This window comes from Pleurodeles waltl, chromosome 2_2, assembly GCF_031143425.1.
Source record: "Pleurodeles waltl isolate 20211129_DDA chromosome 2_2, aPleWal1.hap1.20221129, whole genome shotgun sequence".
Taxonomy (NCBI): Eukaryota; Metazoa; Chordata; class Amphibia; order Caudata; family Salamandridae; genus Pleurodeles; species Pleurodeles waltl.
The window spans coordinates 585540169-585562464 of record NC_090439.1 but is presented as its reverse complement, the minus strand read 5'-3'; the positions used below and the strand labels follow the sequence as shown (position 1 = coordinate 585562464).

General features: G+C 46.3%; 1 protein-coding gene across 1 annotated transcript in view; it reads right to left on the bottom strand.

Moving 5' to 3' along the window:
• Positions 1-20964, bottom strand: part of DTNA (dystrobrevin alpha) — an 892688-nt gene extending 871724 nt beyond the window's left edge. The window contains exon 1 of the mRNA XM_069220106.1: positions 20747-20964. The gene's annotated coding sequence lies outside the window, so the exon portion shown is untranslated. The remainder of the gene's footprint in view (positions 1-20746) is intronic.
• Between the last annotated feature and the right edge of the window lie 1332 nt (positions 20965-22296).

Genomic DNA, 22296 nt, shown 5'->3' with positions numbered 1-22296 from the left:
AAATTGTGAGAAGAATTTTTCTGTGGCAGCTGTCATACCAGGAACTCTGGTTCAATGCTTCATAGGACTGGTGGAAACAAGCTTTCCAGACAAGGAAATCAAGAGACATCTGGACTGGTCCATCCTGCAGGGTGGTGAGCAGGTAGGAGAGCAGCAGAGAAGTAAGATAATGACGAGGCCCATGGACTAAAGCAGCATGTGAGGTAAAAGAATGAACACCCATGGGCTCCTAACCACCTTCTACTATTTCAATGACGACCTATTGACTTAGCATTTCCTAGTCTGAAGGCGGAGCTTGGGCTGCGGTGGCCGGTGTGCATCATTGTGGCAATAGTGGTGCAGGTAGTTGGGTTTAATGTTCCAGTGGGCTGCTCGACACTCCAGTGCCTGGGCCTCAGTGAGTACCTGCCCCTTTCCGCTGGTGGAGGGATTCCCATGCTGCTTAAGACTTTTTTCCTCTTCTTCTGCATGTCAACCGCACTTAATAATCTCTGAAATCAATGTTGAACAGCAGGCTACAAGAATTTTCAGGGGACATCAGTGCGGCGCGGCATAAACATGCTGGGTGGCATCAATTAAGTAAAAACTAAAAACAAGTTTTTGTGAAAAATAAATTGATTCTGGGAGTGCCATTCACATCCATTTGTTTTAGCTTTCACAGATCAGAAATAATTCCCCACCCAGTAATTTCAGACAACGGTCCCATCTATATAATCTTGCAGTGGGACATTTTCCGTGTTTTCATCTTCATCTCTGGGTGAGTCGTTGTCCTCTTCAACGGGCTTTGAAAGAAGTCATCCAAGAGTCAATTTGTGTAGCAATTAACACGTGAAAAAATGCTGCACACCTTCGATTTGCACATCAACGGGCACTTCATCAGGGATAGGTTGTGGATTTGAAAGATCAACAAACCAAAGGCAGATTTTACTGTCAGGTTATATCTGTAATCCTAGACATTGGCGCCACTCTCCAAGGTCGTGGGGGTGAGTGTATGAGGGAGATGAGGGTAAAGGTTGGGTCATAATCATAGATTTACTGAATATCCAGAATTACCTCTAGTGGGTGGCAAATATGCACACTGTAAAAATATTTGCCCTGCAATGCATTGTGTGATTCTGCCCATGAGTTGCAAAGCAAAAAAAGACATGTTATACATCTTGATAAATGGCCCCGCACTGGCCTATATGTTCAGCCGTTCTTGTAAGTTCAAAAACATGCTTCGCACAGCGGCATTTTCATCGGATCACTATGCTGACAATGTTATATGAGTTTACCCATGTGGTTCACAACTATTGTGCCCTGCAGTGTACATTTGCAAGTCTGTGTTACCATGTGAATGCGTATGGAAAAATTACTTATGGCATGTTTCTGTCTTGACAGTGATCATTCTCTCATTATCTTTTGAGTAATTATGGATGGATAGTGTGAATCCGCATGTGCTGTGCACATTTACTTCAGCATTGTAAGTGCACCAGACCTGTGACAACACCTCTTGCACATGACCACCATATCAGCAGGCAGGGGTAATTGGTATGCAAGTCATATTAAGTTTGTGAGGCCTCTAGGTGTTGGGGGTGGCAGTGTGGATCCAGATCTGGTGTGGGGAGTCTATTCCTTAATATCACATCATGGGTGGAGCCAGGTCATTTAGTGCAGTAATGCAGACATATATATTACAATTTATGTTCAAGGTGTGCTGCATCTTGCAGTTCATGTACTCATGCACCCTGGCCTTTAAGAGGTCCAACAAGAAGCGGACAAAATCTGTAGCCCCTCCCACATGAGGAAAATACACAGTGGTTAATAACTTGATCTTGATGGCATTAAGTGTGGATCAGTGGTGAACACGTTGTACCAGTCAATGTTTTTTTAGTAGTATAGACTAAAGAACATTAGATTAGACAACTCATGGGTCTTGGCTTTGGTAGGCTGAAAGAGTTAGTAGACTTCACGCCACAAAAACACATTGGCCCTTATTAAAACCCTGGTGGTCGGTGGTAAAGCGGCGGTAAGACCGCAAACAGGCCGGCGGACCGGGGTCATCTGCCACTTCACCATTCCGACCGCCATGGCGGTGAAGACCGCTGGGCTGGAGATTGCGGTCTCCAGCCCGGCGGTCGTCACTAGACCGCCGACGGTATCAGGACCCTGCATACCACCATCTCGGGTGGTTGGGAACCGCCATGAGATCCATGGCGGTAGGCACTATCAGTGCCAGGGAATTCATTCCCTGGCACTGATAGGGGTCTCCCCCACCCCCGCTACCCCACACAAATCTTCCCCCCACACCCTGCACCCCCCGCCGCCCCCCAAAGGTGGCACAACCCCCTCCCCACCCCAAACATGCACATATACACACCCCTACACACACACACCCCCAACATGCACATATACACACCCCTACACGCACACATACACCCCGACAACACATACCCGCACGCATACAGACATGCACACCGTCCGACCCGCACACATTTCCCATACACACAGCACCCCCCGCACGCATACACTCACTCACTCACCCCCTCTACACTCTCACACGCACACCCCCATGCACGCACACAACACCCCCCCACCTCCTTCCCTAACGGACGATCAACTTACCTTGTCCGTTGATCCTCCAGGAGGGGACGGGATCCATGGGGGTAGCTCCACCACCAGAACACCGTCACCAGAACACCGCCACACCGAATCATGGGACGTGATTCAGTGGGCGGTGTTCTGTTGACGTGGCGGTGGAGGTTGAGCAACCTCCACTTTCCCGCCGTCCGCCAGTATGGCTGCTGGCGGCTTTCCGCACGAAAAAGGACGGTGGGCTGCCAGCGGTCATAATACCCGGCGCGGAAGACCGCCACCACTGGCAGTCATCAGCACGGCGGTACCTCAGCGGTCTTGCGAAAAGACCGCCGAGGTCGTAATGTCCCCCATTGTTTCCAGTACTGAACTTTCATTCAGAAAAGCAGTCCATCTGGCACATTGCAGCCTCCATTGAGTTCAATTGAACCAATTCTAGTAACACACAAGGAAACCATATTTTGTAAGAGGAAATTTTCAGGATTGGCAATATTATGTCCTGGTAACTTATAACCATCAGGTAACTGGAAAAGTAAGCCAACTGAACAAAAGTGCAATCGGTCAGCAGGTTCACCAAAATGGTCTTGCATTCCGGAATTTCAGGATGAACCACAGGTTTCCTTAAGAACACTCGAAATGAAGTTAATAGAATTAATAACAGAATAATAATAGAATTAATATTCGGAGTGTATGTGTGTATTGCCTTGGAGTTCGCCTGGTCAACAATATTTATTCCTGTGCAGCTGGCCCATCCTCCACTTATAATCCAATTAAGTGTTGAGGAGCAGCTAAAATGTTGGGCTGGAACTACTTTTTTGGGTATTTTATACTGCTAAGCTGGACCACTTAGTGTGAGATGTTAACAAGAGCGCTGGTCATGTCAGTGGCTCCAAAAACAACTACTAAGGCACCACCAATTGTCTCCTCACAAGACAATGTAGCTAAAACCTCAAAAGCAGGAAGTCATTGACTCCAAGAATGGCATATACACTGACCTCCCGGAATATCAGCAGGCCAAACTCCAATTCAGAGAAAAAAAGGATGAACAATTTAACGGAATGGAACAAAGAGATCATATTCGATCTTTCTCCCTTGGCAAACCTCTATTGGGTTCCCATCATAAGTTGACTAAACAATAAAATCTTCTGACTGCTGTACCAGTGCGTGGTGTGCACTGCATAAGTACATCATCACACCAACTTGGAGTGGCTAACTACATTCCCCAACTCCAAAAAGACTGGGAGAGGTGGCAGACATGCTTTCATATAAGTCAACAAGATCTCAAACAGGCCATCATCCTCTCCAATGGTCAGAGCTGATTCTACCTTCTCGAAAACTATTAAGATGTATGTGGATTGTATAGGTCTTTTTAACACTCTAATTTCAGTTCTAATTACGAATGGCTTAGTAACCAGATCGGAAATCTGGAATCAGGAATTACTGACACTGCAATTCCCAGTTGAAAAAGCCTCTCCTGATTACAACTTTCGGTAATAGAAATGGGGAAGCATCACCAAAATTGGAGTTTCTGAGGTGATTTCTGCCTTTCCCTAAAATACATTGCAATTTTCCCAGTTAAAGTTGTGCCAGATTTAACTTTTTCTGCATAACCCACAATGATGATTCATTTAGTAACTACCGTTACAGCATGAATAGGAATTTTAGACCATCTTGTTACAAGAGTGTTAGGCCCTCATTATGACATTGGCGGTAAATCCCGCTTACTGCCGCGGTGACGGCCGCCAACATACCTTCGCTGAGGAGAAAATCTGTTCACCATATTATGACACACACACTAAACTGACAGAATACTGCCACAAACACATATCCGCCAGACAAAAGGTTAGTGGTAAACTGTCAGTACGAACAACCATCCCGTTACACCAACAAAACAACACCCTCCACATTATGACCCACGAATCACCACGGCAGACATTCAACCGCCCTCACAACTGTACCAGGCGTCCGCAGAACTACAACCGGTGGTAGATCATTCTCGCACCTCACCGCCAAAACGTGGAATACTCTTCCCACCCACCTGCACCAGACCAAAGACATCCTTACCTTCAGGAAAGTCTCAAGACCTGGCTGTTCGAACAGTAGCAGTGCCTCCTTCCCCCCCGCATTCCCCCCCCTCCCCTCCTCAGCGCCTTGAGACCCTCACGGGTGAGTAGTGCACTTTATAAATCCCTGATTGATTGATTGATTGAATGGTGGTAAACCATTGGCGGTACACACTGTTGTGGTCAGAATGGCCACTCAAATATATAACAACACAACAATGGCCAAAACTAAAATCACACACCTGGCACTGATACACACACCACACCCACCCACCCACAGCACTATAAAACACCCACCCACATGACCCACAACCCTTTATGAACACGAAAAATAGCCAAGAGATAACCATGCAAATCAGAGGCACAACTACACACACACACACACACCACAGACACCCATCCATCCGTCACGCACCCCACACCCAACCACATTACTCAACACCTACTGCACAACACACACCACACAACACCCATGTCCCCACAAAGGCATCCCTATTGTCCCACATACCGGCATGCCACCACCACCCCTCACCCTGACTCCCATCACTCCACTCCATCCCACACAGTGCATCACCACAATTGACTAACCTGAATGCCAAGCCCTGCAAGCCATACCCACTGCATGAACATCCCTCCCAGTCCTGCATGTACACCCACCACCAATGCATGCACAGCATGGAGAACTAACAATCCCACAAGACATCACCATACACAAACAAAGGTGGCAGGGCAACAGCAATGACAGGGGAAGCTAGGGATGTAGAAAATGTCACAGACATGTAGCTTAATACACTACTTACATCCCCCTCAGGGAGCACTGGTCAGACAGCTACCCCAGCCCACACCCACTCCATCACAGAGCCTCCCCCCTCAGTATCCAACACCACAGCAGCCACCCAACGTCCCCACACCTCTGTACCCACGACACGTCAATCAGCAGTGTGCCCACCTGTACAGGGACCCCAGTCCACACGTCACAGCCAAGACAATCAGGGTCCTGGGGTCAGTGGGCAGACGGTTCAAGGGACACAAGCACAGGGGGACAGGGACACACGGAGGACAGCTGTGTGCCCGGGGGAGGACAGGCCCTGGGAACTGTCTGCCGAGGAGGCACTCACCAATATCTTGGGGGCTTACCAACAATCCCAGGATAAGATGGGTCAGATGTTAAACATCATGCAGGAGAACCAGCAGCTGCAGAAGGAACAGGAAAGATTTGCAGGACCTCAACACCACCATGGTCTCCATAGCAGGGGTGTTGGGTGATATGGCCAACATCATGAGGGACTACACACCACACCAGCGGGCCCCTTCCACTAGCCAGTCAACTGAACAGCCCTCCACACCTGCTGCAGCTACTGGACAGGTGGCCCTGCCACAGGACCCACGGGCCCCCAGCACCCCTCCCCCTGCAGAAGGTGAATCACCCCGCAAACTTTCCCTGCGACCCAGACAGATGCCAGAGACACTTGCCAAAACCATAACCACCGCCAGAAAATGAGACCCTCCTGAATGTCCCCCCCATGTGTTTCACTCTGTCACCTTTTCCACTTTGAACTGCCATTGCTCCCCTTCCAATGGCCCCTTGGACACTGGACCTGTGCTACAAACGGACTATACCAACACCCTGGTCTTACCTCTACCATCACCCCAATCCATTGCACTGTTTCTTCTATATTTTTTACTTCAATAAACACCTTTGAACACAACTTGAGTGATAGTGCTTTATGTGACAAAAATGTGCAATAATATTAACCGTTTTGTCTGGTGCAATTGTCCTGAACTCTGTGATTGCATAGAAATAATAACCTGTAGCAGTCTGTAGTCATCACATCAGTACACAATTGTAACCACACCAACATCTGCAAAATGAGAAGGTATAGGTGACACTGAGTTGAGATGGTAAGGCAGTGACTGCCATCATGATACAGCCACACTGAAAAGATAAATAATCAGAGGAATGGTCAGTTCCACTGTCTTACCCGTGTGTTATTGGAAATACTGCTATATGATTGATGTCCTGTTGTCCACATTCTCATCCTCTGCCTCCTCATCCTCACTGCCATGAGGGTCCACTGCTGCCACAGAAGCATTTTCACCCTCCTCCTCCTGCAGATAGGGCACATGTCGCCTGAAGGTCAGGTTGTGCAACATGCAGCATACAACTATCCGGCAGACCTTCTCAGAGGAGTAGCAGAGGGATCCTCCTGTCAGATGAAGGCATCTGAACCTGGCCTTCAGGAGGCGAAAGTCCACCCAATTATTCTCCTGGTTCACCCATGAGCATCATTATACCTATTCTCAGCCCCTGTCCTGGCATTCCTTACAGGTGTCAAGAGCCATGACATGTTTGGGTAGCCAGTCACCTGCAAGAACTGAGGAACAAACATTAGCCTTGCAAATGGTATGGGGGATGCCTCCTGAAGGCATACACTGACATGCATTGGGTGGGGACTCAGGCTCACCTATTAGCCACACCCTCTGTAGTTGTGCCATCACATTTGGGATGCTGCTATTCCTCAAAGCGAAGGTGTCATGCACTGACCCAGGATACTTTGCAGTGAAGTGGGAGATGTACTGGTCAGCCAGACACACCAATTGCACATGGAGTAAGTGGAAACTCTTCCGATTCCTGAACACCTATTCATTGTGCTGGGGGGGGGGGGCGGATAATATTTGTAATATGGCCCATTGCATAGAATCCAGCCTTCACAGTGGCCAAGTCTTCCACTTGGGGGAAAGTGATGTGGCTGCACATGAGTTTGAGCAAGGCAGACAAAATCCTTGCCAGCAACATTGAGAACATTGGCTGTCACATTCCTGCTGCCAAGCCTACTGTCACTTGGAAAGAGCCAGTTGCCAGGAAATAGAGTACAGACAGAACCTGCACAAGAGGGGGCGATCCCAGTGGGATGATGGATAGCAGATATCAGATCAGGCTCCAATTGAGCATACAGCTCTGTGATTGTGGCCCTGTCCAGTCTATAGGTGAGTATTATGTGCCTGTCCTCCAGTATAGCCAAGTCCACAAGGGGTCTGTACACGTGGGCTTGCCTCCACCTCCTATTCCTTCCCAGTGGTAGGTACCTAAGTGATACAAGAGTGAGAAGGGAGTGACAAACTGAACAATGGAACCACCACCTCAGTGTACATTGAGCTTGTATGTAATTGGACTATGTAAATGGCAATGTACGTACAATTGACAGCAATGACACCGTTTTTGATTTCAGAATGTTGACCAGCACCATAAAATGCGACCGCCTATCCTGTCTGTAGGGACAGGTGGAAATTATGTAACTCCGCCGCCGCTGGGCGTCATGGCAGAAGGCGGTCTTGCACCGCCGTGCTATTCCTCATTGGCTTTCATGGGGCTCTATGGAGTACAGTGTCCAATGAAGATCACCGGCGGAGGTGACGGTGAACACTGCTGTGGACGTGACCGCCATTTTCTGTCTATGACCTCACTTGATTCCTGACTTTTCACAGGACAACACTGCGTGTGCTGCTGTGACCTGAGTCTGGAACCTGCCATGGCCTGTGTGACAGGGGAAAGGGCCCCTGCTTTCACTTCAGAGGAGTTGGAACGCCTGGTGGATGGGGTCCTACCCTTGTATGGACAGCTGTGTGGGCCTCCAGACCAACAGGCGAGTACACCATGGGCACGATGCACGTGACAAGGTTGAATGGAGATGTGTGTGTGCTGGCAGTGTGTAATTTGGGTGGGCGGTATGGCTGGTGGTAGTGTACATGCAGGGCTCTGGGTCATGTGTGTGCCATTTGAGGGGAAATGGTGTTTGTGGGCCATATGTGTAACAGGCTGGATTATATGGTTAATGGTGTCCTCCTGTTTGTATTTCCTCTGCAGGTCAGCGCCCATCAGAAGAAGGGATTGTGGCGTGCCATCGCCAAGGAGGTGCGGACCCTGGGAGTCTATAGCAGGCGGAGCACCGACTGCAGGAAATGGTGGAAGGACCTGAGACGCTGGGCCTGGAAGACAGAGAAGGCCCAGCTGGGGATGGCCCCCCCAATGAGGGAGGGGTGCCCTCGGAACCTGACCCCCCTGATGGCCTGCATACTGGTGGTGGCCTACCCAGAGCTGGATGGGCGCTTGAGGGCAGCACAGCAGCCACAAGGCGGTGAGTACAGTGTGTGTAACAACCATCTTTGTTGCCTGGCATGGGATCCTGGTGGTGGGTTTCAGTTAGTGGGTGCCCTTTAATGCCAGCTCAGACATTTCTGGTAGATCCAGCTCAGGGTAAATGGGTGGGACTGGCAAAATCTTGTTAACTAGCTAGGTGGCATTCCATGTCAGACAGGGCTTTGTAGGTCCCGGGGGGTACAGATGGCGGTGGTTGGCTCTCATCTTGCTGTAGTACCTAGCCAATTGAATTCCAGTGCAGTGCATAGTGCTCAATCCTGATCCCTGTCTGTGATGGTAATGTGTATGCCATCTGTGGTGTTGGTTCTGTAATTGACCCAGTGCTCCCTTTCTCTCTCTCTCCCCAATTTTCTTCTGTCATCCTGTCCATGTGTGCATTAGTATTATCTGGCGGAGGAGCAGTGGCACTGGTTCCTGAGGGAGCTGCAGCCCACAGGACCCAGGAGGCAGAGTCCTCCGACGCCGAGGGGACCAGTAGGACGGAGGGCAAGGGGAGCACCACGGCCAGGACAGGTGATGACAACTGACTCTGATTCCTCCTCCGATGGAAGCTCCCTGATGGTGGCAGACACCTCTGGAACCACCCCAGCTACTAGTACAGCTGCCAACCCCCGTACCAGTAGCCCCCCACCGAGTTGCCCATGCCCGCTCACCCAGGAGGGTAGGCATCTCCATCGCCCCAGGCACCTCAGGCCCTGCCCCAGTTAGCCGTGCTGCTCTCAGTAAAGAGGCTATTTACTGTCTGAAATCCATCTCTGTAGGACAGTCAACCATAGTTAATGCCATCCAGGGGCTGGCATCCAAGATGCAGTAATGCAATGCCTACCTGGAGGGCATCCACGGTGGGTTGGCGGCCCTACAGAGATTGTTTCAGGCTCTGGCCTCCTCTCTAATGGCAGCCAGTGTCCCTGGTCCTACCGTCCCCACTCAAACTACCACTTCCCAGTCCCAGTCTTCTCAACCCCAACCCATCCCATGCACACAAAACATCACACAAGAGTGGCACAGACAAACACAGGCATCTCACTTCAAGCAACAAGCACTCAAACAACAGACAGTTGCACACACAACAATATCCACTGCCTCCACTGTCTCCCCCTCTTCCTCCTCTTCCTCCCTCACAGTCACATCCGCACTCACACCAGCCCGCATTGCATCAACAGCGGCCACCACCATAACCACATCATGCAGCACACACACCTCACTTGCAGACTCCTCCACAACCTCCATCCACACGTCCTTCTTGTCCTCTGCCACCCTGTCTGCCCCCCTCCTAAGAGACACAAACGCTCCCACCCAGACACCCAACAGCCATCCACCTCACACACGCACACTGTCCATGCACTTGCACCCAACTCTAGCAGACGTACACTTCCTACAGCCACTCCCTCCCATTCCTCCTTCCACATCCAGCCCCAACGTCCCTAAGCAGCTTTTCCTTGTCCAAATTGATCTCTTCCCTCCCCCTCTAACCCCCATATTGCACGTAAGAGTAGGGTGCCAAAGACCGAGCCCAGCACCTCAGCCAAACAGTCTGCCCCTGCTCTCACCAAAACAACAGCTGCTGGCACAAAGGGGCCCCTGAGTGTGACAGCAGCCACTCCTAGTAAGTACACACCTCTGCCTCAGAAAGGGAGGACTAGGGTGGTGAAACCCTAGGAACAGAGGACAAGGTCAGTGGAGGCACCTCCTAGACCTGGAGGCAAGGACACCAGTCACATGTCAAAGGCCAAGGGGGCCCTTCACAAGCGGTAACACATGAATCCCCCTCAACCACCAAAGAAAGCCAAGGATTCCCCTCCACCACCAAAGAAAGCCAAGGTTCCCCCTCCACCACCAAAGAAGGCCAAGGAGCCCCCTCCACCAGCAGAGGGCAGGGAGCCCTCTCCACCAACAGAGGCACCCAAGGAGCCCCCTCCACCAGCAGAAGGCAAGGTACCCTCTCCACCATCAGAGGCACCCAAAGAGCCCCCTCCACCAGCAGAGGGCAAAGAGCTGTCTCCACCAGCAGAGGCACCCAAGAAGCCCCCTCCACCAGCTCAGGATATGTAGCCCATCCTCCAGAGACTGTTGGGCAAGGAGCCCCCTTGAGAACCAGTGGGCATGTTACCCACTCCAGAGACTGTGGCCTTTCACTCCCCTTCAGAAACTGTTGGGCAAGGAGCACCCTCCAGAACCAGTGGGCATGTTACCCACTCCAGAGACTGTGGCCTTTCAGTCCCTTCCAGAGACTGTTGGGCGAGGAGCCCCCTCCAGAACCAGTGGATATGGTACCCACTTCAGCCTAGGTGCCCCCCAACCCACTTTCACCTGAGGTGCCTGCCCATTTCCAACATGATGCCCCTGAACAGTGGAGTCCGGATTATGTCAGGAGTCAAGTTGGGCCTTGGACTATGCCCTGTGGCCATTTGGTACCTTGGACTGGCCATTGGCCCAATCTGGACATTGACACCTGCATTTATATTTCATGTTTCATTATGGTGGCTGTTGGCAGCAAATTACAGTGTTCGTACATCAGAATCGTTGTCCTTGCATTATTTTCACATGGGTCCTGTGACATTTGTCTTACTCTGCAGCAGGTTCTGTGTATGGTGTGTGTGAATTGTGTGTGTTGTGTGTGGGTGTGTCACTCTCCTTTTCCTCCCTCCCTCCCTCCCTTGTGTCCTAGGCGGCTGTACTCACCTTCGTAGTCTTCGTCAGCGTTGGTGTTCCAGGACGGCCATGGCGTGGTAGAGCATTGAGAAGATTTGGAGTTTCGGTTCCATGGCGGAGTCCTTTTTGTCCCCAATGGTGAGTCTTTAGTTTTCTGAACTGTGTTTCTGCCAGGCTTCTGATGGTGTTGGTACCACCCTGGAAATCCTGGCGGTTTGCTTTGGCATAATATAGTGGGCCGTACCTTGACTTCTGCCTGGCTGCTGATGGCTACCGCCGTGGTCAGTGGTGATTACGTCCTGGCGGTTGGTGTGGTACATTGGCTGTCTATGAGAGGTATCACTGCCATGTTGGCGGTATTACCGCCACTTTAACAGTCACCACCAATGTCATAAAGAGGGCCTTAGTGTCTTAAGAATTTCACTTACCTTTACGCAATTTCCAGGACCTTCATGTTTTGAATAGGTATAATTGTGGATTTTGTTACAGACTAAGACCACAAACCTAAGGAGACCGTTACTACTCTAAGAAAATGTTACACACTGATAAGTAATCAAACTATCAGAACACTGATGCGCTTTCACATAAAGACCTCTTTATGTACATTTACATTCTTGCGATAAAAACAACAGACAGGTCTACAGCAACTGCAAAATCTGCCAATGACTGAATAAAACTGATACGAGTACACATCACTGCCTAGACAACAGAAGGGATCCATTGGCAAAGACCTTGCCCAATGGTGCCTAGCCTGACCCTTGTTGACCGGTCTGAATTAAATTTCCTGAGGAGACCCTGTAATGTATGGCTAACGCCTGGTTAATCAAGCATAGTGTACAGAAATTACTGCTAAAAATAACCCAGATGCCGCACATGCTTCACAATGCAACAGAACATCTTTGTACTTAGATTCACTGACCATTGGTCTAAATGGGCCTAGACCAGTGTTACTCAAAATGTGGGTCTCGACCCACTGGTGGATCAGCAACTAATTTTTGGTGAGTTTGTGAAAATCACAACAATAAGATGCCTTTAAATTCTGTATTTACCTTGTCACATTTGCTGCACTTCAAGACAGAGGTCACACATTGCTGCTTTTCCAAACATGGGAATGGGTGTTTAGGCACTCCTCTCGCTTTGCAGTCAGTAAAAAAAAGTGAAGTGAACTATATGACAATCTTGCTGGGGTACAGGTGTGTGAAAGGAAAGGCTGTAGGATGCAATTTTTCTAACACACAACAAAATGTAAATCCCTTTAAATGAACTGTCCATATTCAACAGTTAGGAAAGCAAAAATTAAGCACTTTTTTGTAATTCTGAAATGTGATGGAAACAAAAGTTTTAATGGGATCAAAACAAAAAAAGACGCTTCACTTGGTGGTGGCCAAATAATAAATATTCACTTAAATTCGATTTCCATACATTTCCATTCACGTACAATATAGTTTTAGCAGTAAAACTGTATGCCTGTGCACATTTAGGGGCCATTTCAGTGGAAAATGTGCTGTCTGTAAATGACAGTCCGCCATATGGTGATGTACGTGCATTAAAAACTAATCACCTGCTTCACGTCCATTAAAAGTAGGTGGATCGTGAAAGTTTGTTGGTCTAGAAACCGGTTCAAAAAAGTTTGTGAACCACTGACCTAGACAATATATTTAACCTTCATCTCTATCCCCTTTGAAGGCAAGAATGAAAAGCAGAGATCATTTTTTCTATTTCTACATATTTGTTTTTACACGCACAAAAACGTTGAATCTGTTTTGAAAAGTGATTTTAAAGTTTAGAAAAAAACATGTATTCTCCCTATATTCTTTTGTAAGTGAGAATCAAACCCTTCAACAAATGTAGAACTCTCTTGGATGCAAGTACTGTTGGAAACAGTAGGCAAACACTAATCGGAAGAGCTTTTAAAAACGTTGTCAGATCGTTCCTTGGAGATTTACATACAACTATTATTTGCACTATTTCACCTGGGTTAAAAGGCATTTCAGCATCAGTGTGATGTATGCGCCTAACAAGAGGAAAAAACTCCTCTGAGCCTTGGGCAAGCTTCATGAACGGCACAACTTCCATTGAGACTCAGAGACATAAACCACATCTTGAGCGCCAGTTTTCCTAACAAAAAGGAAAACCAGGACACTTCCGTATGAAAAAGGTCAGCTGCACACCCAACTGGAAATATAAATGTTTCCTTTCGTTGTTCCCTTCATTCCCACTAGAACAAATGTGTGTCAATAGACTGCACGCGCTATCATCATCACCAACCAAAAGAGAAGATTTGATGAGTGTTTCCAAGTCCAGGCTGAAATGTAACAAATATAGGTTGAACCTCCACCTAAGCTGCAGAGCTTAGCACAGAGCCTGAAGTGTCCATTTCAAAGCGCCTTCAATCAGGCACGTGTCTGTCTGGAAAAAGGGCCCTTGTGCTGTACATTTACATCACCGACCTTTCACAGCGAACCTCTTTGCTGTCTTACACCTGAGCTCCGGCTTCAGAAACCAAACAAAAAAACACCTCAATATAGGGCCCCGTCCGCGAGCGCCTCCCGTCCGCACTTAAATCCCAGCTGAGGACCATCAAAGTTTTAAACAATGTAAATGACGCAGCTGTGCAGCAAGATGCTTGGATGACGTCAGAGAATAGGCTTAATTCTGAGGTCAACCAGTTACTTCAGTCCCTTTGCTTATAGGTAATGTGTGCTTTTTGTTTGTGAGGAGTGTGCAGGCTCTGCAACGACAACTAACGCTGTGCAAGTACCTAAAAGAATACACTGTAAAAGGTTTGCAAAGCCACTTTTACTGTAGTGCCAGATGCCCGCGTGTCCTCGCGGACAAACAGCGTCTGCTGATGGCATGTTTGGAGGAACTCGGTGTCAGCATCAGCCTGTGAGCAATAACATAGAAGAGGCTTCCCCGAGCTATTCCTGTACCGCACAAAGCAGGACATTAGCAGTAACTTTGCAACACAACTTCACAAAGTACAATGAAACAAAGCAAATGCTTAAAACCAAAAACTACTATACACTGTTTATATGTAACGCATATTTACATGCATTATGGGAGGACACCTGTGCTCTACAAATCAAGTACAACAAACTTCCTTCATAATATTTCAACATTCTTTTCTTTATTTGACACAACAATAAGTACATTTAAAGAATGATTCTGATGCGATTCTGACGAGAATTACTACCAATAAATGTGCTTTCATTAGCAGACTGCGGTAATCAATATGTTTACTTCTTCTGCAATTGTTTGCTAGTAGGTTCAGAAGTCTTTTCAATCAGTGCTTAGCCACTAAGAAACTTTTATTACTAATTGTGAAAAATAATGCGCCATATAAATACTAATGTATATTCTGCATTTTGATATTGATTATCAGTTATCAGTGTTGAGTGTGGGATGGGTCACGATCCATAAGAGTCAAAGTTTAAGAGTGTCCCTTCCCTCCCTTAACAATGGTAAATATAGCATATTTTTATGCTTTGAGGATCTGCATGTATGATTTATTCAATGCTATTGTTTCTTGTGCAGTACTTTTTTGTTTTTTTTACTAATATGTTGAACTTTGATCAGGGCACAATAGGTTAAACCAGCACACTGTGACCGAATCACAGTTATTGGGACCAGTTTATTCTTCTGTAAAGTGGTTCAAGAATTAAAACTGTGAAACAATAACCAGGTGTCTCATGTTCACTATGATGGAGAACATAGGACGTCACATTTGCAATGTAACAGTAAATCTGTGAACGTGTTTCTTGGGCACTTATTATGGCTGACATGGCACAAACGTATATTATTACAACAGTACATGTTAGCTGGAAAGAATGCTTGTTTCAAAGTTTACATTCCAGAATGACGGGACAGAAGTAAACAACTGGGGCCATACCATCAAACCTTATTATAATCTATAGCACAACATGAATTTAACACCTTGTGTTCTAGATGTGAATTTACAACCTTCCTTATATGCACTGCGTCACAAAAAACAGCATGCCATGAACTATACATGCAGGTCAGCTCAGTGTAATATGCTATGAATTACCACTGGGCATCATAGCCCACTTGATACTTCAAGTCTCATAAATCAGACCCTTCGAACACTCCACAGTGAAACACATAGCATATTCAACTACGTCTGTATGATATATATGATATATAATATGTTTGTGTGTTTTGAAAGACCAAAATGTAATGGTACACACCCATATTGCACAAGACACTGTGCAATTTGGAATATATTTCAAGGTTTACTGTGAAATACGCATTTCATCAACAGAGTGACAGTGCCCTAAACACTTTGTAGAGCCATACCACTATTTGACACGGTAATTAAAATTATGCAGAATGAAAAAGTCGAATCTGGTGGTAAATCTCTGTGGGAATATTATTTCCATCAACTTGAGCTAAATCCAACATTTTTGTGAAATCTGCAAATTACGTGGCAAATGTAAATCCTTAATTATGTGGTGAATGCTGCAGTCACAGAACCACATTTGCACTGTCTGTTGTTTTGTCAACACTTTATTCATGAAATGTAAACCTAAACGTTTTATTTCCCATCAGTGCCCAAGGTGAGATACACTTTGGCGAAAACAGCTTTTTCAAACTAACTAACCCACAATTAAAGTGTAATATACACAATACATGATGAGTAATGTGTAATACGGTTCTACATGGCCACCTTAGGGTTCTAGTGACATTTTCAAACCACTAAGCCTTCAGCCTTGTGGTTTACAATGTCATTAGAACCCTTTGTTGGAAACATGGGACCATGTTAAACAACTGCCAGCTATCGTTCCTCTCTCTATATGGATATAAAATGTATGCATATTCACTGATTCCATATGTGCTTCTGCATATATACTACACATACGTTCATGCACACACACTGACACACCGTATTTTTGTATTCTTAAATAGTTCAAAGGAATACAACACAGTTGCAGTAAAGTAAAAAGTAACCAATATCGAAAACCAATGCACAAAACATGTATTTGCATTGTTTCTTAGTTTCACAATATTTCTTACATTTTGAATGAATGTAAGAAACTGTTTTAGAGTAGACTGAATTTGACCCGATGTATGCTTTGTCTAGTTGACTCCAAGGAAGCATGTTGTGCTGCAATGGTGGAAGATTGTTGACTCACGTTTTTGACATATCAAGTGTATTTGTACAATTCGAGACTTTTTCCCCCCAGATTCTTCCGACTCGTCAACAAAGTTCTGAACTTAGTTATTAAGATGAACAGGGAATAGAAAAACCTGATTACCTCTAATATGCAGCCAACAACCTTCCCTTGGGAGGGGGGTTGGAAAAGACATACCATTAACTCCTGTCCGACTGATAAAAATTCCACCCATCATCTGCTTTGCTACCTCTGCATCAGTGGTTCCCAACCTGTGGTCCGGGGACCCCTGGAGGTCCGGGAAGCCTCTTCAGGGGGTCCACGACTGCTTAGAAAATTAAATAATATCAACAGATTAGGTCCCCAGCTTTCAGTAATGACACAGTAGGGGGTCCCCCAAATTCCAATAAAGATTAAATGGGGGTCCCCGGGCTCCAGTAATGAAAACGTGGGGTCCACAAATGTCAAGAGGTTGGGAACCACTGCTCTACATAACGTGTTTTCAGTAGCTGAACTTTAAGACTGTGAAAAAGTAGACTCCTGCTGTTACACCCTGAGAGTTTAAGGAACATGTATTTATTTTTAGTGCAGCTGTGCAAAGAACTGCAAGCTCTTGTGTCTGCTTTCTTACCAGGCAGAGGTTTCAGCTTGATGTAGTAGAAAAGGCTGACTATTTTAAGCTCCAATCTTCTTGAGGAAATAAATATTTTGGGCACCATCTCCAGTAACATCATACGTTTCTCCATAAGTATCCGTACGAATATGCATCTTAAAGAAATATGACTTTACCTGCTTAAGTTTCATTGCCAGTGTGCATGAGGACATTTTTTGAAAGATTTTTGAATTTTGTAACTACTGATTTTGCAGATGTGGAATCATCGAACTGCAGAAAATGTGCATTGGCATGGTTGAGATATTTGATAAGTGTGCAAACTCTTGGTCTTCTCTTGCTTCTTCACAAGGAAACATGTTCTTTTTTAGAGTTTTCCATTGCTGCTTTTAGGTACATTAACAGTTGGAACCTTGCTGTCTCCTCATCTGTATTGGTAACCTGCACGCCTGTAATCCCTACTCATTGTTCTGTTCGCTTTACTTTCTTGCATGGGACACCCGGGCCCTCCGCAATATCATTGAGGCTCTACTGGGTGGTCAAGTGCCCTCTCAACCCACTCAACTCACTGCCTATGTTTCTGAGGGACCAGCACGCCTGTTTCCTTTCTGGGTGTTGTACTGAGGCCAGAGATGAACAGGAAGAGATATTGCTCTCGATTTCACTTCTGGGTTGCCTCCACCAACACTGCCTTATCCAGCCATCGCTCCCCCAGGATCACCCCAGGAAGGCCCGGTGTGTGTGTCTGAAGAGGCAACACACGCAACATGCAGCAGGGCAGGAAAAGGATTCCCCTGCCAGGATTCTGCTGCAGAAACATAGGTACTTATCAGGTACATTTGCACATTCTTGAAAAATGGGGCTGTTTTCTTGTCTTTCCCACGTCTATTACATCACTTATGCTTAATTCACTTAGGTGCAAATCTAGAATAGCGGTTATGTGTCGGAAAGGGAATGCAAATGCTTGTGAATAACCACAAAATTATTTAGTGGATGTTACATTATTTACATGACCACACTTTCTCCTGAACATCCCCTAATCTTCTCAGGAAGCGTCATGACACGGACAGTCTATAAACACACAGCACATCGACCCTTGTGGCGCATCTTCACTCAAATGCACAGCAGCCCTGCTTTATGAATTTCGAGTGGATTTTGAATTCGTTTTTTCTATTTTACCCTCGTGAAAGCCTGACGTATGCAAAGGAAATGTACACTGAAACATGTACAGTGTGCGCATACAGATTTACCAACAGGCCGACGCAGCCTAACCATAACATCATCTTCGACTTTCCTGGTGAACTCTGTTCGGCATCCTTAAGAGAATACCAATAAACCATTTTGAGTCTAATTGGCACTTTTTATCATTTCCCCCCAAAATTCATGCAGCATGAATGCACTATTATGTGAGCCACAAGCGCAGGAAATATGGCCGCACTTAGAAATAATCTAATGGATGGAATGACTATGAACCGCAGATATATGACTGCAGTGACACGAGAATTGCATTCAACTACTCATCACAAACAGTGACAAAAACTTCCCACATACGCCACACTCAGATGTCACACACTTCCAACCAAAATCAAAAATGAAATAAAATATAAGTAAGTGCATTATATGACTCCATCCACTGCTCATTTAGATGAAACCACTGATGTCAAGATAAAAGAACTATTCAGGCCATCATTCATGATACCAAAACATTAGACACAAAAACACGTTCCACACAGGCCACACCGAAAATCCACATTCTTCCAACAAAGCACACCTTATGGTAGGGAATGCTACTAGCCTGCTAATGTGCTTTGGAGTCTCATTATACGTAGAAAGTGCTGTAAAAAGGCAAATATAATGTAAAAATGCTGCCCTTTACAACTTCTGGCAATCAGCTGAAGCTGGCTCTATCGAGTACAAGCAGATAACACAGGGAATGAAGGCATTTCGGCCGAAAGTCGTAGAAAATGTACCCCTTATACAATAAACTACGTGGACGCACATAAAATAGCAACATTCGCTGTTACACTACTAATATGATCATTAACATGCACAACAATCGATCGCATTTTTGGAAGTGCACGCGCCATTATGAATTATTTGCCAACAAAATGAGGTGATTTATTCATAGCAGAATGCACCAGCCACAGAGAGGGTAGAGGTAGTCTTCTGCCAATTCTCAAATACTTTCCAGGAAAACACGCACAAGTGGCTCACTTCACACCGTTGACCTATGTGCCCATTTTTAGCATGTGCCATCCACTTCTACAGCAACAGTAAGGCCACAAAGGACAGGGGGATCTACCAGTGTCTTACAGCCACTCACTTATCATGCCTGGTAAACCATTCACACAATGCATGGCAGGCGGAAACAGACGTAGACCACGAATTGGGTAAAATGACGTATGAACTGTACAACTGTTACCATACTACTCCATCTTTCAAGTCCCAGTCTTTCATGTGCCACACTGAACCTTCTGGGGCTCAATAGTGGTTTATTCCAAGTGAACCCATTTGACTACCACGCATGAACTATTTATAAAAATATAAATATTTATGATAAGGAAAGTCCAGTGTTAGAAAGGTTGTCCTCGTGGCATGAGCTCATATGGGATCTCTAAACTCGAATATTTGACTAGACGTCATTCTGCCCAACTTGCTTTAAATAAGAGCTGTCCACTCACAGAGTGCTGTCCGGTACAGTAAAGAACACCAACCTGGCATAAAATAATAAATATCATAACCAACATATAAAGCAGTGTTTCGTGCAGACAGGAAAAAAAAATCCTATACCAAGGCTAGTGCAAGAAGCAACTTGAAGCGTTAACTGAAAGCCACCTGACAAAGCAGGTCGCTCATACAAAGTGTTGTAGCACAAATGCGGTAACGTCATAGTGAGGTTTAAAAGCTCCAGCGGAGACGACGAGAAGAATCGGATTTGTTTGATTTTAACACGTTTGAGACCATAAAGCATACATCAAGAACAATTTATATTGTAAAAAAATACACTTCACGGCATGCAGATGTGAGGAAACTTCAGCTAGCGGAATGAATGTTTTGTACGCAGAACCTGTGCACTTCCCCCTTCCACATGAAGAGAGTGCACACATTACACACGAATGCAATACATGCTGACACCAAGCTGCCTCCAGGGTGCAAAGAGACTGGTACCATAACATCCCGGGAAAACACAAGCCAATGAAAGACCAGCAAGGAGAAATGGAAAAAAATGATTATGCACCATTTTAACAGCAGGTGCTAAATATAAAAGGTGGGCAACAGGCTGTGCACAAGCCAGTTACACATTCTGACCCCCTCCCCTTCCCCTGCAGTGCTGCAAGATGAGATCAGGTCTCCCTACCCCCAACCTTCCCACATGCACAACTCAGGCACGGCATCCCTGCTGGAAGAGACACATGGGCAGCGGGACGGCAGCCCAAGCAGGCAGGTGCCACCCGCCAGAAGATGCTGCTTATCGCTTTACAAATGCAGGTGGTGGGATGGCTGGAATGGCTGAAGGAGGCATGCATTGGCTGTCAATGGATCAGCTGATATTTACCTGTGAGCTAATGCACAATGTGTAAGGTCATGCACCTACAACCATCCCAGAGCCGCGGGGCGCCCACTGGCACACACAGCCGCCCAGCTCCGGCACATGGCTCTGCACCCGTCAGTCCCGACTGCGCGGGGGAGGAGGGGCGCGGATCTGTGCGGCTGTGCCCGTTTTCCTCCCTCTCTCTTCCCCTTTGCATTCCCTTTGCTCGTTTTCGCACTGCCCTCATCCCCCAACCTCCTCCTCCTACGTCCCCGCCCACTCCCCCGCTGCGGCGCCTGCGCCCCACGCCAGCGCCTCTCAGAGAGTACGTCATCCACAAGAAGAGAAGGGAGCGTAACGCTCGCTATTCGCAGAGGCGTGCTCCGCGATTGCCGTGGGTGCCCTCGTAAGGAAGTACCGTCCACTGAGCGCCACTCGCGGCTGCTGGCTGCGCTGATGACGTGCGTGTGCAGCGGAGGGGGCGCTGTCATGTAGTGGAGCGCGAGCTCTGAGATGAGTGACGCAAGCTGCACCGACACTTTACACACCTTCCTCCACGGCGCTGTAGCTCTGCTGGTGTTGGTCCTCAGAATTGGCCAGTTAATAGTTGCTGTGTTATAGTGTTTTCCATTCTTAGTCTGCACTGCGGTAGTGTTTTTCATTTTTATTCACCGACTTAATACCACCGCTTGTCAACGTTGTGCCTGTACCGCCCACGTCATGTTCAGTACTTTCCTTGTTACATGCGTACACGCATATAATCTAGTAGTAACACGCCGTGTTACACTGTATGTGTTTATAATATCCATTTTGAGAAGCATTTTCATAGAGACGCGACATATAGATAGTTCCACTCATTTCTAGTTCCACTCATTTCCTTGGCTGGAGTTCTCCGTTGTCGTTAAGCACCATCTTTTTTGAATTATGATTTTAAAAGAGGGTGTCGCAAAATATGTAATTGTATTTTGTAGGTCAGCCCGTCTCGTGAGCTTGAAAATTCTCGGTGTATTTTGGATATGGCGCCTAATTACCTCTCATGTGAAGGTGTGCCTTGGTTTCAGATGATAATTTTTTGCATGATTGACTAATAGCAATTTGTGTTGTTGGTGACTTTGTTCCAAACACAGTACTTAATTCAGTAGATCTACTAAATTTAATTTGGTAACTGGTTAACCCCAATTTGTGGTAGAGGAAGTTGATTACCTTATGGTTCACAGAAGCTAGTCATTTAGTTTTTATTTGAGATGTAAAACCCTTAAAAAGGTACCGAGATACATTAAAATAATCCAATATAAAATAAAATAGAAGTGAAAACATGAAATTATTTACAAATCCACAAGCAAGGGTACTCGATAATAAATAATGAAACATTTCCCCGATGCATTAAGTTGAAAATGCAATTAAAATCATTGAAGATTTAAACAGTAAAATTAGAATGTACATACAAAGTCAAAAGTATGACAAACATATCTGCAGTTGCCGTTTCTCGAATTGTGTCTCCCTTCTATTGCACAGCACTGTGCATCATTGGTTACTTCACTATCTTCTTGCGAATTAATGCACTTGCATCAAGT